Raw genomic sequence first — 12,476 nt, 5'->3', positions numbered from 1 at the left:
CTAACTCTAACATTAGGATCCCGTGACCACATTCACCCCAAAGTTGGATAAGCCATAGTTGTTCCTTAGAATAGTATTCTGAATAGTACACACACTGTCGTGTTGACTACGAAGTGGTATCCATCGTACCTCTTTCATTATGCATGTTTCATCATGAATGGTCCTTGTCTTTGCAAATGCTCAATGCCGGACTACCCCCCTGTTACATGTTAGCAGGATGGTTAGACCCGCTGGTCGTGGCCGTGGTGCCAGCGATCCACCACCGCCCGAATTCTTTGCTGGAATGATGCAACAATTTGAGCTGAACCGCCAGTTCATGGAAGGAATGATGGCTCAGTTTCCTCGTCCGAACATGAATCAACAACCAACCCCACTAACTCTGCAGGACTTCATGCGCCTCAACCCAACTATCTTCCACAGCTCAACTCAACCCCTTGATGCTGATGACTGGCTCCGGGACATCACGTATGAAATGGAGTCTGCTAGTGTTGCCCCTGCTAGCTATGTCACCTTTGCATCTTTCTTTCTGAAGGGTCCCGCTGCTCAATGGTGGGACAGCCACAGGCGTACCCTGCCTGCTGGAACGGTCATCACTTGGCCGGATTTCCCAGCTGCCTTCCGTGCCCGCTTCATTCCTCAGGGAATCATGGACAGGAAGAAGCGAGATTTCCGTAACCTCACCCAAGGCAACAAGTCTGTAGATGCTTATCAACGGGAATTTCTAGACTTGTCACGTTATGCTGAAGAAGACATTGCAACTGATGCTCGTAAGCAAGAGAAGTTTCGTGATGGAATTCACCCTGATATCAAGCTAGCACTGCTCGTTCATGACCTTGCCGACTTCGCCACCTTGGTGAACAAGGCTATTCAGGTTGAGACTGGTCTTCAGGAACACCAGGGATCCCTCAGGCGCAGCCGTGACGCTGGCTCATCTTCGGGCCCGTCCGCGCAGAAGCGTCGGATATGGATCCCCCACAGCATGTATCGTCCAACTGCACCCGCACCAAGACAGTCCTATGCTGCACCCCGTCTTCCCCCTCCACCGCAGAGACAACTTCTTCGAACTGTACCATCCCAAGCTCCTGCTCCCGATCCCAATGATGGTCTGTGCTTCAGATGTGGCCGCCCAGGCCACCTTGCTAAAGAATGCAATCAGAAAAAGAGCCAGTTGGCTCTGCCTTCAACTGGCCGTAACAATCAGCCCATAACAACAATGCCAGACCTTATGGTCGTGGTCAGGCTAATCATGTTGATCTGAATGAAGCTCAAGACCAGCCTGCCACTGTGATGGGTGCTCTTCTCGTTAATTCAGTACCGGCTTCTGTTTTATTCGATTCAGGAGCATCGCATTCATTCATGGCAGAAAATTTTGCATACGCACATGACATTCGATGCGAGCCCACGAACACCCCGATAGTGGTACGCACCCCTGCAGGTCAGTGTCGAACTACCATGATTGGTCGTGACGTCCCCGTTGAAATTGAAGGGTTGGAATTCCTTGTTTCTCCCATTATCCTGGAGTCTTCCAATATTGACCTCATTCTGGGAATGGAATGGTTGAAGGCGCATACTGCCTCTATCGTTTGCGCCACCAAGGTCGTTCACCTCCTACATCCTTCCGATGAGATAGTAACCTACCATGCTCAGCTTGTTCAAAACGCTGAAGCACGACTTTATGCTTTGAATGCGTTGAACGCAGCACCTCTTGAGGGAATTGAAAAGATTCCAGTCGTTCGTGACTTCCAAGACGTATTTCCAGAAGAACTTCCAGGAATACCCCCTGCCCGGGCTGTCGAGTTCGTCATCGACTTGAAACCAGGCACCGTTCCTATTGCCAAACGACCCTACAAGATGCCACCTCATGAACTCCTTGAACTTAAGGAGGAAATCGACAAATATCTTCGCAAGGGTTTCATTCGTCCAAGTTCCTCTGCTTGGGGAGCACCTTCTCTCTTCGTCAAGAAGAAGGACGGAACGAACCGTTTGGTCCAAGACTACCGTCCTATCAACCAAGCTACAATTCAGAACAAATATCCCCTTCCTCGGAACAATGATCTGTATGATGAACTGGCTGGTTCATCGATTTTCTCTAAACTCGACTTGAGGTTGGGTTACCACCAGATCCGTGTTCGTGAAGAGGATATTCCAAAGACCGCATTCGTCACTCGTTATGGTTCTTACGAGTACACCGTCATGTCTTTTGGCTTGACCAATGCTCCAGCTACATTCTCCCGTCTGATGAACTACATATTCATGGATTACCTCGACAAGTTCGTCGTAGTCTATCTGGATGATATCCTGGTATATTCGAAGAACAAAGAAGAACATGCTGAACATCTTCGACTTGTTCTAGAGAAGCTTCGAGAGCATCAACTTTATGCCAAGTATTCCAAGTGTGAATTCTGGTTACCCGAAGTCACCTACCTTGGTCATGTCATCTCCAAGGATGGTATTGCCGTCAACCCACAGCGCGTTCAGGCTATTCTTGACTGGACCCCTCCGAAGACTGTCAAGCAAGTCAGAAGCTTTCTCGGACTTGCCAGCTATTGTCGCCGCTTTGTCGAGAACTTCTCAAAGATTGCCAAGCCACTGACCAATCTGCTTCACAAGGGCGTTAAGTTCGATTGGACAGACAAATGTCAGGAAAGTTTCCAGTCACTCAAGGATAAGCTGACTTCTGCCCCAGAGCTTGCTCCCCCTGATTCTCGCAAGGACTTCGTCATCTATTGCGACGCTTCACGTCAAGGATTAGGCTGTATCCTAATGCAAGAGCGCAAAGTAATTGCGTATGCCTCCCGTCAAGTGCGTCCTCATGAAGAGAACTACCCAGTTCATGATCTCGAGCTTGCTGCGGTTATCTTTGCACTGAAGCTATGTCGGCAATACCTTCTCGGTAATCGTTGTGAGATTTTCACCGATCATCAGAGTCTGAAGTACCTATTTACTCAGCCAGATCTGAACCTCTGTCAGCAGCGATGGATGGAAGCAATTGCTGACTACAACTGCGGTATATCCTATACCCCTGGCAAGGCTAATGTAATGGCCGATGCCCTGAGTCGTAAGTCTTATTGCAACAATCACATGGTCTTCAAAGCTCAGCCCCGCCTTTATGAAGAGCTATGCAAGCTGAACCTTCAACTAGTTCCACGGGGTTCTCTGAATAACCTTGTCTTGGAACCAACTCTTCTGAAAGCAATCAAGTCTGCTCAAGCCAAAGATGCACATGTTGATCTGATGAAAAAGGATCTTGCATTAGAGAAATCCAGAGATTTCTCACTTGGTGAAGATGGAACCTTATACTTCAGAGATCGCATTGTAGTGCCCCGGTTCGAGCTTATGACAGAGAAGGTGATGAAAGAAGCGCATGACACCCCTCTCTCTATTCATCCGGGAAGTACCAAGATGTATCTAGACATCCGTCAGAAGTACTGGTGGTCTAATATGAAGCAAGACATTGCTCGATATATTGAAGAATGTGACGTTTGTCGTCGCGTCAAAGCAGCACATCAGAAACCGGCTGGACTTCTACAACCACTTCCGATTCCTGAATGGAAGTGGGATAAGATCCAAATGGACTTTGTCACTAGCCTTCCCAAGTCTCAGAAAGGTAACGATGCTATCTTTGTCGTCATCGACCAATTCTCGAAGGTTGCTCACTTTCTGCCAGTCAAGGAGACTATCACTGCTAGTCAATTAGCAAACTTGTATATCTCCAGAATTGTGTCACTCCACGGCATTCCGAAGGAGATCAGTTCAGATCGCGGCAGTATATTCACTTCAAAGTTCTGGGATAGTTTCCAAGAGGCAATGGGAACTCATATTACCTGGAGCACTGCTTATCATCCCCAATCCCAAGGCCAAGTCGAGCGAGTCAATCAAATTCTTGAAGACATGCTTCGGGCTTGTGTTATTTCTTTCGGCAAGAAGTGGGAAGAATCTCTCCCTTATGCGGAGTTCTCTTATAACAACAGCTATCAAGCCAGCTTGAAGATGGCACCCTTTGAAGTGCTCTATGGACGTAAGTGCCGAACCCCTCTGAATTGGTCAGAAACTGGGGAACGGACGCTCATTGGTCCAGACATTATTCAACAAGCTGAAGAGCAGGTTCGCATTGTCCGGGTTAATCTCAAGGCGGCCCAGTCCCGCCAGAAGAGCAACTATGACCGGAGACACTGGGGTTCAACTTATCAACCTGGTGAACAAGCTTATCTGCGTGTCACTCCTTTGAGAGGCACTCATCGGTTCGGAGTCAAGGGCAAGCTAGCTCCGCGCTACATTGGTCCTTTCCGCATTCTGGCCCGTCGTGGACTGGTGGCTTATCAACTGGAGTTGCCACCTCAGTTCTCTCACGTTCATGACGTCTTCCACGTATCGCAACTTCGTCGTTGCTTCAAGGATCCGGAACGTGAAGTGGATCCGGAATTGATTGAAGTTCAAGATGATCTCACATACAAAGAGCATCTGATCTGCATTCTTGAAGAAGCTGAACGTTGAACACGCCAGAAGGTTACCAAGTTCCTCAAGGTGCAATGGTCGAATCATACTAAAGAGGAAGCCACTTGGGAACGCGAAGATAACCTCCGGGCTGAATACCCCGACCTGTTCCCTTCTACCTCTTAATTCTCGGGACGAGAATTTCTTTTAGAGGAGGAGAGTTGTAACACCCCGGTGTAATGATGCTACAGTAACCCTTGGGGTTAAGCTAATATTTTTGCTAAACATGTGTTTGTTCATCCTTGGTTCTCACTCCTTTAAAATTCCAGTTGAATTCAAATTCAAATTCTAAGTGAATTTCAAAATGCTCAGACATGAAAACTAAAATGTTCATCATGTGGACAATATTCTTATGATAATATTGGTGGTGGTCCAACATTTTTCCTAAATGTCTAAGTGGCCTAAAATAGCTAAAACAGAAAAGCTTTAAAAAAACTGTTTAAAAAGAAAGAAAAAAAGGAAGAAGGGCCTCAGCCCCTGGCCTTCCCATGGGCCTCGGCCCACCACAACAAGCCGGCCCAGCTCCCAGCACCGCGCCCCCTCCCTGGTCCTCCGACCGGGCGGGACAGCGCGCGCGCCCGTCGCCATCCAACCACCTCGCCGGCGACGCCCGGGCGAGGGGATAAGGCTCCGCGCCTCCGCGCCTCCACTCACCCCCCACTCCCTGGCGTCCTCATCCACTTCTTCCCCTCTCCCTCGCCCGCTTTCTTCCTTCTCCACGGGCACCCGTCGTCGCCGCCACCATGGTCGTGTCTTAGCGCGGCCACCGAGCCCGAGTGCCTCTCCGACAAGCCCGACCGCTCCACCTTCATCAACTTCCTCTCCGCCCTCGGGATCGAGCCCTACGCCACCACAGCCTCGGGATCGAGCTCCTCCCCAACCCCGGCCGTCGCCGATCGCCGTCGCCGTACGCCTCCGACGAGCCTCCCCGAGCACGCTGCCGTCCCCCTACAGCCTCGCCGTGAGCTTCTCCCCCTCCTCCCCCTGTCCTTTCGCTCTCGCGCGCCCCCTAGCTGCTTTCCCCACGCGCGCCCGAACGCAGCGCCGCGGAGCTCGTCGCCGGCGGGTCTCCGGTGACCAATTGGTCATGGGCGTATGCCCGTTAGCTTGACCGCATCGTGCAGCACCCGCCTAGCTGGTTAGTTTGGCCGCTCGCGCGCTCTAACGCCGCACCCGCTCGAGCCCGAACTCCGGCGCCGCTTCTGCTCGTCGCCGGTGTCGTTCCGGTCGTTCCCGACCCAAGCCATCGCCTCCATCTTGCGTGCGACGTCGAGCCGCGTCGAACGCATCTAGCTACGACCCCGGAAACCCCCTGTGCGCGGAACCCGACCCCTCTCCCGACGTGCGCCGCCGCGGGAGGCTCGCCGGAGCAACTCCGGTAGCCAACGCCGACGTGGCCGACCGGGGCCACTCCCCTGGTCACTGCCTCGTAGGCCCTGGGGCCCCCGTTGACTGGGTCGACCCAGTCAACGTGCTGAGTGGGCAGGCCCCAGCCACTGACGTGCGGGCCCCACCACTTAAATAACTAATTAAAACGATTTTATAATTAAAAGTATTTAGTTTAGCTAACTAGTCACTGACATGTGGGACCCAGCTGCTAATTAACCACGTTTAATTAAAATAACCCACTGTTAGCCCTCTGTCTATGACATGTAGGACCCACTGGTCAGTTTGACCTGGTCAGCGAGTCTGTTGACTGCTGACGTCATCAACACGTCATGCTGACGTCATTTTATCTTTTCTGTTAATTTAAATAAATCCAGAAAATGGTTTAATCTTTGAAAATTCATAGAAAATAAACCGTAACTCGGATGAAAATGTTTTCTATATGAAAGTTGCTCAGAAAAATCCAACGAATCCGAATACGCGGTCCATTCATCAGTCAGATGCCCTTAACTATCTGAACATGGAACATTCCCCCTCCGGTCATCTGTGTGACACAGGTCCGGAACCGGGAAAACATTCACGGTTGAATTCCCCCTTCACCTATATCATGTAGCCTTACGTTAGGTCACACCCGTCACCGCATATTGCCATGTTATGCTTTGTGATGCTTTGTCTGCTTTATATTTACTATTTCTTCCCCCTCTTCTCTCCGATAGACCCCGAGACTGATGCCGCCCCTGTGATCGACTACGTCGACGACGACCCCTCCTTGCCAGAGCAACCAGGCAAGCCCCCCTTTTGATCATCCCGATATCGCCCATTCCATTCTCTCATGCTTGCATTAGATTTTGCTACTGTTATTGTTTGCTCCTATTCTGATGCATAGCCTGCTTTTGTAACCTGCTCATTGTATCTTACCTGCTTATCCTAAACTGCTTAGTATAGGTTGGTTAGTGATCCATCAGTGACCCCCACCTTGACCTTGTTTCCCCTGCTTCATCATCGAAGACCCGATCAACGGGATCGAAGACCAGGCCCCGGCATCGCACATCACTTTCTCCTTAGTTGCTCGACACTGCTGGGTTACTATCGAGTGCCGAGGGTGAGACCTCTACAGCACTTCTGATGTTAACCCTGTAGTGTAGCTATCCGGTCGTGGTCATCGAGGGTGATTCCGCCTTAACCACTTTCGATACGACTCTGTCGTGCAACCCCTCAAGTGTGAACCTCGGGGGTGATTCCTCGGGTTTTCCCCTTGATGTTTGGACACACAGTTACTATGGTTACTATGACTTTACACTGAACCATATTACTAGAGACGGGTCGGCCCTGAGGGGTACCCGCGCGAGCTTAATTGCGAGTGATGTGGAGTCGGGTTGACTGGAAGGTGCCCGCGAGATAATTACGAGGGGTGGCCGGGCATTCCTAGCCCTTGCCGCAGTTCCTCGAGACGGGGCGACGGGGTCACATCTTTCGTGAGTCTCTGCTTGTTACCGCGCGTTCCTAATCCACTACGATTTGGATATTTGATCCAAGGGGCCTCTGGCCTGATAGCACTAACCATCACGTGGGCATAGTATGGGCGTTCTGCGTCGTATGCATCAGCCGAAGCTTAATAGACGTCAAGCGACTGAGCGGCGCGCGCCGGGTTGGACTGGTAAGCTCCTACCTTTTTAAGGAGGTAGCTAGGTCTGCTCACCGGCCGCCCACGCAACGTGCAGGAGTTCCCGGGGCGATGGCCCATGAACCCTGGGGGCATAGGTTTAGTCCGGCGTGCTTGACCTCTCTATTAAGCCTAGGTCGGGTTGCGGCGTATTGTTTGGCCGAGGCCGGGCATGACCCAGGAAAGTGTGTCCGGCCGGAGTTAATCAAGCGTGGTGGGTAAGTTGGTGCACCCCTGCAGGGAAGAAAACATCTATCGATAGCCTGTCCTACGGTAACGGACACTTGGAGTTGTATCCCGATCGATACAACTAGAACTGGATACTTGTGATGAGACTTGGATATGAGAATTGGATTATAATTGGAACTGGATAGTATGGCTCTGGGATTGCTTTCTTGCAGGGAGTTCAGAAAGGATCTCTGGCCGAGGTTGATAACACTTCTACTACTTTACTTTATGCTACTCTACTCCCTCCTGTTGCTGCAAGATGGTGGTTTCCAGAAGATGCTAGTCTTCGATAGGACTAGGCCTTCTCTCTATTCTGGCATTGCTGCAGCCCCGTCCACATATACAACCTTCCTTTGATATTGTTGCATATGTAGTGTAGATCCTTACTTGCGAGTACTTTGGATGAGTACTCACGGTTGCTTTGCTCCCCCTTTTCCCCCTTTCTTCTTCTTTCCGGTTGACGCAACCAGATGTCGGAGCCCAGGAGCCAGATGCCACCGCCGATGCTTACTACTACGTGGAGGCCGCCGCCGACTAGGAGTAGTTAGGAGGCTCCCAGGCAGGAGGCCTTGCCTCTTCGATCGTGTTGCTTTTTGTGCTAGCCTTCTTAAGGCATCCCTGTTCAACTTATGTCTGTACTCAGATATTGTTGCTTCCGCTGACTCTTGTGTAATCGAGCTCATGTATTCGAGCCCTCGAGGCCCCTGGCTTTGTAATATAAAGCTTGTATTATTTTAATTTGTGTTTAGAGTTGTGTTGTGATATCTTCCCGTGAGTCATTGATCTTGATCGTACACATTTGCGTGTATGATTAGTGTACGATTGAATCGAGGGCGTCACAAGGGATGACACTGATGCACAAAGACTAGACTGTTTGAGGTCTGGTCGCTACAGATATCTTCTAATGCCAACAAGAAATGACCATGCTGGAAAAGCAAGTTGTTTGCAAATCTATTTGGATGAATAAACTGTAAGTACAGATAGAGACATTACGCTCATTTTGTTTTGAATCGAGTAGAAGAATTCCATGGTCCGAACTGCTCTGCATCACGTACATACCAGTACTGCTAGGTGCATAAACCATCCTTGAACACCATGAGGGGTCTGGATGTGCAATTCCATCAAAAAATATTTATATGTCGTCAGTCAAATATAGTAGTTGATCAGCTAGAACGCATGGGGATAATGAATGGCTGGACATATATCTAATCCATCCATCGATGACTCATCCTTTGGTCTAATTGCCTTCGGACGTTAAAGGGCTTGATGATGTCGGGCGTGCCAGCTCCGCCGAGGATGCAGCTGCTGACACACTTGGAGGTGCATCGAGCCGCCTCAGGCGACCCCGGGTGCTTGATCCGCTCCGCTTTCTTGCTCCGGTGCCAACTCAGTTGCCTTCTGCTGCTTCAGAAGAGGATGGGCGTGTCCTCCGGCCACCGCCAGACCGCCACACCAGCGCACCAATGCCCGCGCCTTCATGCCTCCGCCCCCATGGGGTCTTGCAGCTCGAGTGAGGGGGTGAGAGGGGCATGCCTGGGGAGAGTGGGGGGCTCTACCTGATTCGCCGCCGCCGCCGCCAACAATGACTTCGCCCATTGTCAATGTTTCGAGAGAGAGGAACGAGAGGACCAGGAGGGTATAAGTTTGCCACCACCGGGCAGATCGGCCAGTGGCGGTGGGGTGCGGTGCGTACAACGAAAGTTATGATTTGTAGTAGAAAATTGGAGAGGGAGGATCGATTCAGATGGGAACGTTAGGAAAGAAATCAACAAATAAAAAAACAGAATCCGTGGGAGGGGGATCGGTGAGGGAGGTGTGCTTCGATTGATAGGGGATGCGTACAAACGAAACGACGTACGGGCTCCCCCATTAGGAGTATAGATAAGGAAAAATGCAACTTGTTGATGATTCTCATTAGCAGCAAAGTTGGCTAGAATTTAGAAAATATTGTCTTGGACTATAAGGTCTCCTTTTACTAACCTAAACTGCATCCTATATGACGTAAAATGTAGCTAGGTATATATGAACTGAGACAGCTACACGCAGCAAGAGAATGCGAAGATCTAAGAAAACACAAATTTAATTAGTTATTGCTCTTGTACTATTCTCCATATAGGAAGTATTAGGCCACCCAAGATATTAAAGTAACTTCCGAATCTATGCAGGTAATATAGAATATCAAAACAAACAATGTGGTGAAGAATTGACGAGTTCAATATAGTGTCACCATTCAGTCATTCAATATATATAGATAATAAAGAGCTATAGCCTGCAATTACGCTCAGGTTCAGCTGCACTATGACATGATAAGGCGATATGCTTATGTGATTCTAGGAAGGTTATTCAGTAAATAAAATATCAAAGATATCAGATGAAAACACTACCGCCAGAATCTCATCATCATCCATGGAATCCAAGTTATAACCAGCACACATCAGCAACAGGAACAACCTGCCATGACTTAGCATCAGTTCTGGCAAAACCGCAATTTAAAATAGTTCCACCACATGATTGACCTGTAAGTAGTTGTATACAGGTGTGACAGTACTATTGCTATACCTTCTTGATCCATTGAACTTGAAGATGTTTTGGGCCGCTGCTTGGGGCTGCCGAGTGTGACGAGTTCTCCGAGCGTCATGAGGCGATCCCTCCCAGCGTTCTCGGTTCAGCCCTAGGTACGCGCAATTCACCAAATCAACCGCGACCTCGATCTAATCCGGCGTTGGCAGGAGACTATAGAAGGTCCTTTAGAAGGTTACTGTTGCCTTGACAACCGTCACACTGGTTGACTCCGATCTTCCCTACCGCCCAATTGCAGCAATCGACGACTTGCTTGTCTTCCTTCATTAGTACAGCCTCCAGGAACACATGTACAAGCTCCCCGCCTCGGCCTGCATTTTGAGGAATTGATCATTACTTTACTTTTTTTCGAGATTGATTGTTACTTCCTACCCATGAAAATAAATTGATCTTGTGTATTCTCTTATTCTCAACTACGCTGGATAATTGTTACACAGTTGTCTTATTACGTGGATGTGTAGATGATTGAACTTGGAGGCAGAGACTTTGCTCGGAAACTCAATGGACGTTCGGAGAACGTGATCCCAGGAGAAACTAAGCTGTATGGTCCTTACCGCCAAAGCTCCTCTCCGAGTCGCTAGTTGGTGCACGCCCGCACCTGGCCTCAAGAACCTGCGGAACAAAAACAGGGGAAGGTGAGGTAGGAGGGAGCACGAACTGAGAGGGAGCAGTGGCCGGTGACCGGATCGGCGCCATGTATGAGCCCAGCGGCGGCGGGCCCTGGGAGACCAGGAGCTTAGGCCCACTCCCTCCTCAACGTCGAGGGCGAAGTAGCTCCGGGCGGATGCTTCGAAGTCGCCGGCTTCGGCGGCCTCGGACCATCGCAAGTGGCAAGTTCCGGACGGTAACCGAGCGGCATCGGTGGTGGCGGACTGCAGCTCACAAGATTGGAAGAGGAGGTGGGCAACGCCGGATTCGGTGGCGAGATTGTGGCATCGACCAGATCGGGAGGGGTAGGGCCAGGGGAGCCGGTTGGTGTGGGTTCTTTCGGGAGCGAGAGAGAGAACGTGATCGCGTCCACTCACGTACATAATTTTTTCAAGCGGAAAACCAACGTGGGAGAGAATGCGATCGAGTGGGTGGAGGGATTCATGATTCGGGCGACCGGAACCTTGCTTTTTTTAAAGTAAGTAGAGAAGTAGAAGAGAAGAGAATAAAGATTCGAAGATGGACCGGAAGGATGAAGAAAAGGTAAGTCATGATTATGTTCATAACTGTTGATTGGTTTTATTTGAAGAAGGAAGGTTTAAATATATATCGGTCAATATGCTTTTTCATTAAATTCGGTTATTTGTTTCCTTAAAATTTGTTATTTTATTTCCTAAAGCAAAGTGCATTGATGAAAGTGATCGGTTGATTTTGCTAAGTTAGGAAAGTTTGATCTGTGATCTTTTATGCCTTAGAAGAAAAGTGTTGGTTTACAAGGAAAGAGTAAAAAGGAAAATAAACCGGTAGAAAAGGGGTGGTGGGAGGTGAGATAAAAAACAGCGAAAATAAACCGTGGAGACTATTCACCAACTCAGACATTAGGAATAGAGATGATCATGAAACTTCAGATCAAGTTACTACCGAACCTCGTAGGTCAACCAGAGTATGGTCCACGCCAGAGTGGTACGGTAATCCTGTTCTGGACGTCATGTTACTAGACCATGACGAACCTACGAACTATGAGAAAGCGATGATGAGCCCAGATTCCATGAAATGGCTTGAGACCATGAAATCTGAGATGGGATCCATGTATGAGAACAAAGTATGAACTTTGATTGACTTGCCCGATGATCGGCAAGCCATTGAGAATAAATGGATCTTCAAGAGGAAGACGAACGCTGATAGTAATGTACTATCTACAAAGCTCGAATTGTCACAAAAGGTTTTCGACAAGTTCAAGGTGTTGACTATGATGAGATTTTCTCGTATCGATGCTTAAAAGTCTGTCCAAATCATGTTAGCAATTGCCGCATTTCATGAAATCTGGCAAATGGATGTCAAAACGGTATTCCTTAATGGATTTATTAAAGAAGGGTTGTATATGATGCAACCAGAAGGTTTTCTCAATCCTAAAGGTGCTAACAAAGTGTGCAAGCTTCAGCGATCTATCTATGGATTGGTGCAAGCATCTCGGAGT

At 49.2% G+C, this 12,476-nt stretch overlaps 1 long non-coding RNA gene across 1 annotated transcript; it reads right to left on the bottom strand.

The window, feature by feature from the left end:
- Window positions 1–9,949: 9,949 nt before the first annotated feature.
- LOC109752791 (uncharacterized) lies at window positions 9,950–11,346 on the bottom strand. Its single transcript, XR_012204132.1, has 4 exons — window positions 10,906–11,346; window positions 10,531–10,662; window positions 10,331–10,442; window positions 9,950–10,222 (listed from the first exon to the last, which is right to left on the bottom strand). It is a non-coding gene; the product is annotated as an uncharacterized lncRNA (long non-coding RNA).
- Between the last annotated feature and the right edge of the window lie 1,130 nt (window positions 11,347–12,476).

Source organism: Aegilops tauschii, chromosome 1 (assembly GCF_002575655.3).
Source record: "Aegilops tauschii subsp. strangulata cultivar AL8/78 chromosome 1, Aet v6.0, whole genome shotgun sequence".
Taxonomy (NCBI): domain Eukaryota; kingdom Viridiplantae; phylum Streptophyta; class Magnoliopsida; order Poales; family Poaceae; genus Aegilops; species Aegilops tauschii.
The sequence above is the reverse complement of the archived record's forward strand: the minus strand, read 5'-3'. Positions and strand labels throughout refer to the sequence as shown.